Source organism: Schistocerca americana, chromosome 2, assembly GCF_021461395.2.
Source record: "Schistocerca americana isolate TAMUIC-IGC-003095 chromosome 2, iqSchAmer2.1, whole genome shotgun sequence".
NCBI lineage: Eukaryota > Metazoa > Arthropoda > Insecta > Orthoptera > Acrididae > Schistocerca > Schistocerca americana.
This window is the reverse complement of record NC_060120.1, coordinates 641,650,800-641,662,221: the sequence shown is the minus strand read 5'-3', so window position 1 is coordinate 641,662,221 and position 11,422 is coordinate 641,650,800. Positions and strand designations below refer to the sequence as shown.

Below are 11,422 nucleotides of genomic sequence, written 5' to 3'. Positions count from 1 at the left end.
AATATATAGCAATAGTTTCTCTTGCGTTTATCCCGTACTATACACCTCATATAGCTTAATTCAAAGTAGAAAAACCTAATATGTTTTAATTTATAATTAATCGGACTTATATCTATCGGCGGTTGGAAGCTTTGTGGTTTGAAAAAGTTGAATAATTTAGCTGTCAGACCGTCTGGTTGACTTTCGACAACTTGCAAAGACCGCTTAAGGAATAAGGCAATAGACCTTTTGTGGACATCTGTGAGACCGAGGCCTCCCTCTTCGGGTGGTAAAGTCAACGTGTCCACAGCAACTCGAAAGATGTTCCCATGCCAAATGTGTCTACATATGGTGGACATTATCGCTTTAGCTATTCCTTTGGGTATTGGCAAAATCTGTCCGATGTAAGTTGCTCTGGATAAATCTGCTAAGTTTATCAACCTAATTTTTTGCTTGATATTGACGTCCCTCATATGATTTAAAGTGAGCGCGCCACATATCTTGTCGAGTACAGTTCTCCAGTTAGATGCTATTATCCGAAGAGGGCTGCTGTAGAGGGTAACTCCCAGGGCAGTATGCCGGTCCACACTCTTCGCCAAAGTGATGGTGACGTCAGATAGTCCGTGCAGATTTAGAAAAACGCTCTTCGTGTCATTGATTCTCGCACCCGATGCGGTGCAGTACGACTGCAAGTTATCTGTTAACCTTGCGATGTCTGCGGCGCTGCGAATTATCACTCCTACGTCATCTGCGAATGCATTCGTCACCTGTTTCATGCCTGACACTAGCATGCCCTCTAATACGTCGTCTAATCGCCTTAAAAGTGGTTCCAAGGCAACTACGTATAACATCATTGACAATGGACTCCCCTGAGGGACTCCACTGGCTACGGGAATATCTTTAGTGCGATGACCATTAATAGTTACTTTCGTTGTTAAACCATTTAAGATGTTGGCTAAAACGTTCACATTACCATCATAAAACCCCATGTAGGTCATGGTTTTCAGAAGATATTCATGATTGACCCTCTCAAATGCCTTGCTAAAGTCTATAAAAGCCAGACCACCATTTGCTGTTGTATTTGCAAAAATGGAAACTATGTCCCTGTACGCACTTACAGTTGTAAAGATACTGCGCCCTGGAAACCAAGTCTGATGACTACCGATGATCTTTCCTAAAATCGGTTGCAGTCTCTCTTTAAGAACCCTAGCTACGATTTTGTAGTCAGAATTCAATAGGCTTATGGGCCGTGTCTTTGTGATATCCTTTAAACCTGTGGTACTGCCCTTTGGAAGTAACACTGTTATGCTCTGTTTGAAGGCCACTGGGACATCCTCCCCATGAAGAATTTCGTTTATCATGTCCGTGAATGCATTGCCTATAATGTGCCAGTACGTTCGGTAAAACTCCAGTGGCAGCCCATCTGGACCTGGTGACTTCTTGGAAGGTGAGCACCTAATTACGTCAAAAACGTCATCCTTGGTGAGGTCAGCATAGAAGTTGCGGTTGTCCTCTTCCGTTATAGTGTTCTCTAGGCCTGTTGATGATAAGAGGCCTCGTACAGCATTGTCGTCTATCTGACTGACACTATATAGGGTATTGTAAAATCGATACGCCTCGTCGATCATGTCCTTCTGGTTGGTGAGGACTCTCTGATCTTCGGCTCTGAGGGACCCTATAAAATTTCGTCGCCTTTGTTTGGCGTGTTGTAAGAGGTGATATATTGAGGCATTTTCGTCGTCCACGATACTATGTGAGTGCGACCTGATTTTTAATCCTTCTAGCTGTGATCTCTTAATATTGAGTAGCGCTGCTTTTGTTTTGTTGATCTGTATTAAGAAGTCCTGGGACATTTGCTCCTTGTAAAGATCACGTAAGCAGGCGTAGTGGAACTCTGTTGTGTCTCTTATCCACCTCATCCTCTCCTTGCTAAACGCTATCAGAGTCGCCCTTAATTTTTTCTTCGCCACAGCGGTCCACCATTCAACGTTGGACCGATGTTTGTGACGCACTCGTGAGGCGGCCCGCCAAGTCTCTTGTATTTCTGCAGCTAAGGCGTCCTCCAATAACATGCTTATATTCAGTTTCCATAAGGGCCTGCCCCAGTAAGCCGACTGTTTTCTTAACCATATGCTGCACTTTACGCCTAGGTGGTCGGAAATAAAGGTAGGTATTACTTCAACGCCAGCAACATCATTTTCTACAGTAGATGAGACATAAAATCGGTCAATCCTACTTTGCGACCTGCTACTAAAGTAAGAAAATTTGACCAATGTAGGAAATTTCAGTTCCCAAGCATCTGACCATTTCATGTGCGACACCAGATACTGTAACTCCTCGGACTTATTAAAATTTGGCCGTTGGTCCTTGTCATTGAGTACGCAATTCCAGTCACCTCCAAGCAAAACATCAGCAGGATTGTCCTGAAGTAAAATTAAGATATCACGTTTGTAAAACGTGGCCCTTTCTTCTCGTGCATTGTTGCCTGATGGTGCATAAACATTTATAATAGCTGTATTATGGATGTTACACCGAATGCCCCTCCCAGAGTCTAATTTACAAATGTCTGTCATTTCGATGCCCTCTCTGGCAAGAATAGCCGTCCCACAACTATGTTCAAGAGCCACATTTATAATAGCATTGAATCCTGGGATAAGAAGGTCTCGAATGAGCACTTCCTGTAAAAGGGCAATATCGGTGTCCGACTGATAGAGAAAATCTTGAAGTGCGGCTATGTTAGTGGCATTTTGAATTTTGTTAATATTTAATGTGGTCACATTATAAGTTTGGAGCATGTGCCAGATAGTTCAGGTAAGTTTATTGACTGCATAATACTTTCATATGGAATCTGTCTGTCGTCATCAGTCCCTCGTTTAGTCTCAAGGCGATCTTGCCAACTCTATTAATAAAAAAGGTCTTCTTCTTGACTTGGGTCACCGTCCATGTTATCGACACCCTGTTCTGCGTCATCGTCCGCCCAATTGACTGGTGATGCTCGTGCGAGGTGACCTGGCAATGAACCACATCCTGGAACTTTGGTCGTGATTCCAGTTTGCGATGGGTGATGTTCACCCCCCGGGTCTTCTTGCCTTTCCTTTCTGTTTGGGTGCCCAGTAGTCCCTGCTGGCTCCAGATCTTCTGCCTTCTGATCCTTGTTCTGTAGATGTTTCAGCTTTTCCCTGAGAGCTGGGGCCAAAGACTCTGCCACTTGGTGTGCCAAACGACGCTTTTTTGACTTCTTCCTCCTCCACAGGGATCCCGTAGGAGACAAGTCAGGCGAATGTTCTGGTGGTTCGGTGGAAGAAGACAGTGGTGAGAGCGGTTCTGTCGTTGTCTCAGAGTTCCTCGCGTTAATTTCTCTAAGAGCATCAGTTGGGGGTTCCTTCACGTCCGCATTTGTCGGTTGGGGTTCCGGAGTTTGGCCTCCTTGCATTTCCGGGTGGTGTACGACTGGGTTACGGACACCAGCGTCGCCATCACGCGACAGCCTTTCAGCTCGTTCGCCCTGTGCGTCTAGCGGGAGGTCGAGTTGTTTGTCGACTTCCGTCGGTGACTTGGTATATTCTTGGGGCTCTTCGTGCCGCTGCGAGTCCGAAGACGGCTGTTCAGTACCTACGTCGTTGCATGACTGTATCCTCTCCCGCAGTTCTGTTTGTCTGCCTTCCGTATCACATATCGCAGTTGTGACGGCGTAAGAGGGCCTAACAGCAGCTGCTTGGTCATCCACAGAGGCGGCCAACTCTGTGGCGGTTGTGGCGGCCGCCAGTGCTTCGACTTGTTCCACGTGCTCAACTGTTGACGTTTCTGCAGATTTGCGACCGTACGTGGCAGCCGCGTACGTTAACTGAAGGCTGACAGCAGCGCCAGGAACCGCAACCTCCCCGGTCGGTAGCTGTGGGACACGCCGTTTGCTACATTCACTGCGTATGTGCTCTGGTGAGTTGCACAATGCACATGTCTTGGGTTGACCGTCGCAGATAACTATGGCGCGGTGTCCACATACATTTACATATGACGGTATGTGCCTTTGAAGATCTATCTTAACTTGGCGGACTCCATTCAGGACAGGAAACATATGTGGCTCCGACCATTTTTCAGCAATATTCGAAATAACACGGCCATACGGTCGAAGGATTGTATTAACTTCCTCTGCAGGAACCTCAAATGGCAACTCAAAGACCCTAATTGTACGTATGCCTAATCCGGTGTGTGAGACGAAAACATCACTCACTGTACCGTCGGAATGTTTAAACTTCAGTACTCCGCCACACTTATCCATAATAGAGACACACAAATCTGGGTTGGTCAGCTTCACAAAAGACGCATTTGAAACGAACGATAAATGCACACCTATTATGTCATTGCCAGTAATCTTAACAGCATCGAGTAACCACTGTTTTACTTCATATGCCTTAGGCCTCAAGAAATTTCGGTCGAAAGTAAATTTAATCGTGTCTTTCCTGATGACAGTAATCGCGTTAATTCTATCTTGAAATCAGGAAACATAACCTAACTCGCAAAGGTAACGAAGCGACTAACCTCGTGACAGCAAACAGCCGTTGCTTACTTCAAGACGCCAAGCCAGCCGCCACACGTCCGTCCCGCACCGAGGCTGCGACTCGAAAGTACCACTCGGCCACCTCGTCTGCTGCAACTGCAGCTGTGTCTTCGGCGAGTGCTTGCGGAAAGAAGACATTTGTCGATTCGAAAACGCATTCAAAGCATCGTACTGGGCCGGTGTTAACGTCTAATGCCAAGCTGCACTGCAGCCGACCAAGCTCCCACTCGCGAATCGTTTAGTGACAGCATCCGTCCACGTCGATATCCGATCGTGGCAAAATCACCGGCCCACTTATTCACTGCAGGAATAAGCATTGTATCGACATGCAGTGTCGTCTAGTGCAAATGAGAAAGGTGCTGTGCATTCTTTTCCACGACTTACTGCAACAGATGGATTATTATAGGCTCGATACGTTAAAATGGCTGCGACAGGTATGCACTTAAATATAAATAAGAACTCGTCGATCGCAAATACCAACATACTCTTTGCTGAACCGAAATTTGATTGGTTTATAGATCACGAAATGATGTTTAATTCGAAGGGCATACGCTATGGAATGTTGTGCACTTTCATCTGGTAGGCAGTTTTGTCTCGTATTTCATACACACACTATCTGCCACGTACACGCGTCGTAGTTACTACTGAGTGGCGTTTCGCAAGGAGAAGGAGTGACCGCAAACGCGTGCTTTACGTAAAATTCTTCGACGAGGATGGGATTCGAACCCACGCGTGCAGAGCACATTGGATTAGCAGTCCAACGCCTTAACCACTTTTTTTTTTTTTTTTTTTTTTTTTTGATCCAGAGGGAATCTGATTTCTAGTCAGACGCCTTAACCACTTCTTTTTTTTTTTTTTTTTTTACCGTGCGCTAACCAATTGCGCCACTTTTTTTTATTTTTCCCTGTTTCTTTTGACGCCTTAACCACGTTTTTTTATTTTTCATTCTTTTTTTATTTTTTTTTTTATTTTTTGATTTTTTTATGAAAAATGAAACCCTTAACCTTCTTTGAAAATAAATTGGAATGGTGAAAATGACAACGAAAAGACTTCGCCCTTGGGCATAGTAGATGTGCTGCTCGAAGAATAAACGTAACATAAACACAGCTTCTTATCTCACTCAATGAAAGTTCCTGTAGCCAGTGTCCAGCATATAAGTTAAAAAGGGTTACATCAAAAATTTTACAGCTCACTCCTCGACCGGAATCTAAAAACTCGATCTCCCCAACTGGAATACCTTCCCGTATTAAAAGTGCGGTACCTGTACTTTCCTCAGGAGCAACGTTTGATATGGTTTTAAAACCAGAGATGAAGAGATTCAAAACAGTAACTTCCTGTAACAACACAATATCAGCGTCAGATTCGTATAGAAACTGCTGTAGGGCCGCAATTTTGAGATCAGATCGAATCTTATTTATGTTCAGGGAGACGAATTTGTACGCTTGTGCCATTAGTACAGTGAGGTACGGAAAGGATCACTAAACAACACTGGTCGCATTACAAGGGCATAGAAACTTTGGAATGGTCTGCATTGTCGGGAGGATCACGAACAGTCACTTGGGTGTCGTTGGTTTGTTTTTCTTCCGTACTGCGTTAACGTTCGGTTGAACTTTGGTCCTACTACGTGCTCTGCTAGGGAACACATCGGCAGACGGAGGTGTGGGAGGGTCCTGAGTGACTTCACAGTCCATAACGTGATGTGACGCCTCAGCCATCTGATCTGCAGAAAGAACTGACTCAGTAGGTGGACAAGGTTGTTTGTTGTCTCTAGCACGAACTTCGTGTTTGTGTGTAGACGGACTGTGACTTCCTGCAGTTTGTACACAAGTACTGCCATCCTCGTTATGCTTATCGGGAGCACGCGCTTGTTGTGATTCGGCCTGTGGTGACGTCGCGACTTCAGTCGGCGTGCTCGGCTGTTGTTGTGCCAAAGCTGCCTGTACGTCACTCGGAATGACGTCAATAGCCGCAGCGTCGACAGCTGCGTGCGACCGTTCAGAAATACTTGAGTCAGTAACCGTAACAGGCATCTCTTTTGGGACGCCGTGTTCTAATTCCTGGAGATCCTCGTCCGGACTATCATCATCACACGTTCTCCGCCGTTTGTGGCTCAGCAGCTGCACGTCAGATTTGGAAGCAGGCGTATCTGTAACCGGTTTTGAAGGAAAGGGTGGAAAGTCGGCAACAGGCAAACCAGGCTCCGGGGGCAATATTTCACTATCACTAGGGCGTTCGATGTCCGTGATTGGTGCCTCCCTAACACGATCGGCCAATGTCAATTTTTGACGCTGTTCCAAAGTACTTTTGAGAACAAATACACGTTTAGGGCAGTTCGTACGCAAGTGGCCAGTTTCATTACAAATAAAGCATGTGCCTGGTTGCCCACTGTACGTGACATGAACTTTATACCCACAAACAATAAGATGGGAGGGGATATCTTGCTTGACGTGCATTTCGACTGACCGGACGCCACTAAAACACTGTAACCGATGTTGACTAGACCAACGTTCGTTACGGATTTGCTTGACCTCCCCATACTTCGTCAAAATCTCACGTAAATAACAGTTTTCAACTTCCGGCGGCAGGTTGTACACACGGACATTTTTATATTCTACATCAGCATTGGATATTAGAACAGTACTCACCGAGGCGTCACGATGACGGAACTCAGCTCTGCTACCATGTTTTAACAGAATCCTCTCCAGTAACACAGGGTTTAACAACCTGACGAAGAAACAGTAGAGATCGGTGTCGTAATAGGCAGTATGAACCTGGTCAGACGTAATAGAAATGACATCCACTATGAAATCGTGAACTTCCATGGAACTCGGTTGAACATGACGTGTAGACTTGTCAAATTCGAAACACAGAGTACATTTCCTTGGGAACAACCTGGACGACATATCCACTTATTAAACGGTCGAGACCGCTAACACAGAACGACACAAAACACCAAAAGCGAAGTGAAGTGACGGAAGCACAAGACAGCAAGTCTAGCAAATAACGTAAACAAAGAAAGTAGTCACAGCTTGCACACGCTATTGCGGAGCGAAGGCACAACACTTGCGACCTGCACGGCATCGCAAGCGGAACTGCCACTCGGCCACCTCGTCTGCTGCAACTGCAGCTGTGTCTTTGGCGAGTGCTTGCTGAAAGAAGACATTTGTCGATTCGAAAACGCATTCAAAGCATCGTACTGGGCCGGTGTTAACGTATAATGCCAAGCTGCAGTGCAGCCGACCAAGCTCCCACTCGCGAATCGTTTAATGACAGCATCCGTCCACGTCGATATCCGATCGTGGCAGAATCACCGGCCCACTTATTCACTGCAGGAATAAGCATTGTATCGACATGCATTGTCGTCTAGTGCAAATGAGAAAGGTGCTGTGCATTCTTTTCCACGACTTACTGCAACGAAACGTACAGCTCGATACGCTACACTGATATTGCTAGCAAGGTTTTGACGTTCCCCCTAGCCCAAGATTGTCCTGCTGTTTGCGATGGAGCTTGGTGTTTGGGCGGCCACTGGCGACGGATGTCTGCAAAGTCAAGTCTCTCCAGTAGGCCCTGCCAAATCGCTTCTGTAGATGGCGGCCTGGCTTTAAACAAACATACTCTTTGCTGGAACCGAAATTTGATTGGTTTATAGATCTCGAAATGATGTTTAATTCGAAGGGCATACGCCATGGAATGATGTGCGCTTTCATCTGGTAGGCAGTTTTGTTTCGTATTTCATACACACGCTATATGCCACGTACACGCGCCGTTGTTACTACTGTGTGGCGTTTCGCACGGAGAGGGAGTGACCGCAAACGCGTGCTTTACGTAAAATACATCGACGAGGATGGGATTCGAACCCAAGCGTGCAGAGCACATTGGATTAGATGTCCAACGCCTTAACCACTCGGCCACCTCGTCTGCTGCAACTGCAGCTGTGTCTTTGGCGAGTGCTTGCCGAAAGAAGACATTTGTCGATTCGAAAACGCATTCAAAACATCGTACTGGGCCGCTGTTAACGTCTAATGCTAAGCAGCAGTGCAGCCGACCAAGCTCCCACTCGCGAATCTTTTAATGACAGCATCCGTCCACGTCGATATCCGATCGGGGCAAAATCACCGGCCCACTTATTTACTGCAGGAATAAGCATTGTATCGACATGCAGTGTCGCAGTGTCGTCTAATGCAAAGGACAAAGGTGCTGTGCATCCTTTTCCACGACTTACTGCAACGAAACGTACAGCTCGATACGCTACACTGATATTGCTAGCAAGGTTTTGACGATCCCCCTAGCCCAAGATTGGCCTGCTGTTTGCGATGGAGCTTGGTGTTTGGGCGGCCACTGGCGACGGATGTCTGCAAAGTCAAGTCTCTCCAGTAGGCCCTACCAAATCGCTTCTGTGCTACAGATGGATTATTATAGGCTTGATACGTTAAAATGGCTGCGACATTTATGCACTTAAATATATATAACAACTCGTCGTTCGCAAATACCAACATACTCTTTGCTGGAACCGAAATTTGATTGGTTTATAGATCTCGAAATGATGTTTAATTCGAAGGGCATACGCTATGGAAAGTTGTGCGCTTTCATCTTGTACGCAGTTTTGTCTCGTATTTCATACACACGCTATCTGCCACGTACACGCGCCGTTGTAAACGCGTGCTTTACGAAAAATTCGTCGACGAGGATGGGATTCGAACCCACGCGTGCAGAGCACATTGGATTAGCAGTCCAACGCCTTAACCACTCGGCCACCTCGTCTGACGCATCGGAAACTGCGTCCCTCGCTAGTCCTTACGGAAAGAAGTCGTTTGTCGATTCGAAAACGCATCGTACTGTGGCTGGTGTTAACGCTGTAATGCCCTGCTGCAGTGCAGCTGACCAAGCTCCCACTCATGAATCATTTAATGATGGCATCTGTCCACGTCGGTATCCCATCGGAGGAAAGTAGTCGGCCCACTTACTTACTGCAGAAATAAGCACCGAATCGTCGTGTAGCGTTGTATAATGCAAATGAGAAATGTCCTGTGCATTAAGTATAACGACTACTGGAACTACGCGATTATCTCGATTCGCAGCAATTATTTGTCACCTTCGATGACCTCATCGCTGATGTTGCAGTTGGGGGTATTATAGGCTCGATACGTTAAAATGACTGCAAGAAGTAAGCACTTAAATATGAACCGCGTGGACGGATGTCTCAGTTCGATATTGTTGCTGGATATGGAACGAAGGAGAGGGGTGTAAAAATCTTCAGGTCGAGGAGAACGCGTGGTCGGTAAGTGTGTGTGAGCATAACTGAAGTCGACGATGAAATCAGAAATGTGCGTCAAATGGTGCTTGATGTGTCCGACTGGTACTGGTGGTGTTATGGTCGCGGGCACAAGAATTTCCAGCAAGCTGCGCGTAAGGGAGGTGCCCCCGTGCCACTGCTTGTGCATGGTGGACATGTACAAGGACGCCGCTCGGAGTCGCACATTGATAAGGCCGAGGCCTCCTGCTCGCGGGGGAAGGGTGAGCGTGTCGCAGCGGACCTTAAAGATCGTACCGGCCGTAAGGAAGTATCCAAGGGCAGCCTGGAGGCTGCGTCCAATAGTTGATGGCAGCGGGAGGACCTGTGCGATGTGGACCATTCTGGCCGCCACATGTTGATTGAGGTATTGGACACGTTGTAAAGAATCGAGTCGTCGGAGAAGATTTTGTCGCACCGTCGTGCGGATAGTTTGGAGTGCACGCCGAAAATTGATGGCAGCGGAGCGGCGCACGGTGGAGGTGAAAATGATACCAAGATATCGTAGTTGTTGTACACACGGGAGAGGTGCTAAGTCTTCGTGTGAGAGGCCGCGTCCAATGGGCATCGCCGCGGATTTAGCCATATTCATGTTACTGCCCGCTGCAGTGCCGTACGTTGATATCAAATCAAGTACCGTGTGTGTTTCACTCCGTGAGCGGATCAAGAGGAGGAGGTCGTCCGCATACGCACGACACCGAAAACTGTGCTGTCGCAAAGTGAGACCAGAAAGGTGGCTCGTCAGACTCCCGATGAGTGGCTCCAGGCTTATGGCATACAGTAGGGTCGAAAGTGGGCAGCCTTGCCGTACGGAACGCCGGATCGCCACTGGTCCCGCCACACGGCCGTTAACCTGAATCAGAGATTCGGCGGTGCCGTACAGGCGCCGGATCACGTCGATGAAGGCTGGTGGAAAACCCATGCGGTTCATCACTGAGAACAGAAAAAGATGCCGCAATTTGTCGAATGCGCTGTCAAAATCAATGGCAACCACTGCGGTGCGGAGTCTGCACGCCGCTACCAGTGCAATTAAATCGCAACATTCTCCTGTGGCCGTTTGTATATTAACTGAGCCGCCCGGAGTTGTCTGTTCCGGGGATAGAATGCTAGGCAGGATCTTGCGGCATCGCGTTGCCAGTAGGCGTGTAAAAATTTTACAGTCTGCGTTAAGCAGAGTCAGGGGACGGTAATGTGCTGTCGTCACACCTGGTGTCGGTTTGTGGATGGGTATAATAATTCCCGTGACGAAGGACGGCGGTACGGCGTTCCCTATCGTCAGCAGTTCATTAAACATCGTTGTCCACCGTGATGCCATTAGTGTGAAGAAAGCGCGATAAAATTCTATCGGCAATCCGTCGACACCAGGTGACTTATTCAGAGCACCTTTTTTGATTGCATCGTGGATTTCGTCACGCGTAATGGGCTCCAGCAGCTCGTCCGCTTCGTCGCTGGTGAGGGTGCGAGTTACGTGTGGTAACACAGACTCCTCAGCGTGGTTGTTGGTAGTCTCCTCCTGGTACATTGTGCGGTAGTGGTCGACAAAGGCACTGACGATTTCGGCCTGGCAAGTGACGTGCTGGCCGCGACAGGTGGTG

The 11,422-nt window shown here is 47.3% G+C and overlaps 2 non-coding genes across 2 annotated transcripts; both read right to left on the bottom strand.

Annotated features, from left to right (window-relative positions):
* Positions 1 to 8,373: 8,373 nt before the first annotated feature.
* On the bottom strand, positions 8,374 to 8,455 carry Trnar-ucu. Its single transcript has one exon. It is a non-coding gene; the product is annotated as a tRNA-Arg (tRNA).
* A 761-nt stretch (positions 8,456 to 9,216) lies between these two features.
* Positions 9,217 to 9,298, bottom strand: Trnas-gcu. Its single transcript has one exon. It is a non-coding gene; the product is annotated as a tRNA-Ser (tRNA).
* Between the last annotated feature and the right edge of the window lie 2,124 nt (positions 9,299 to 11,422).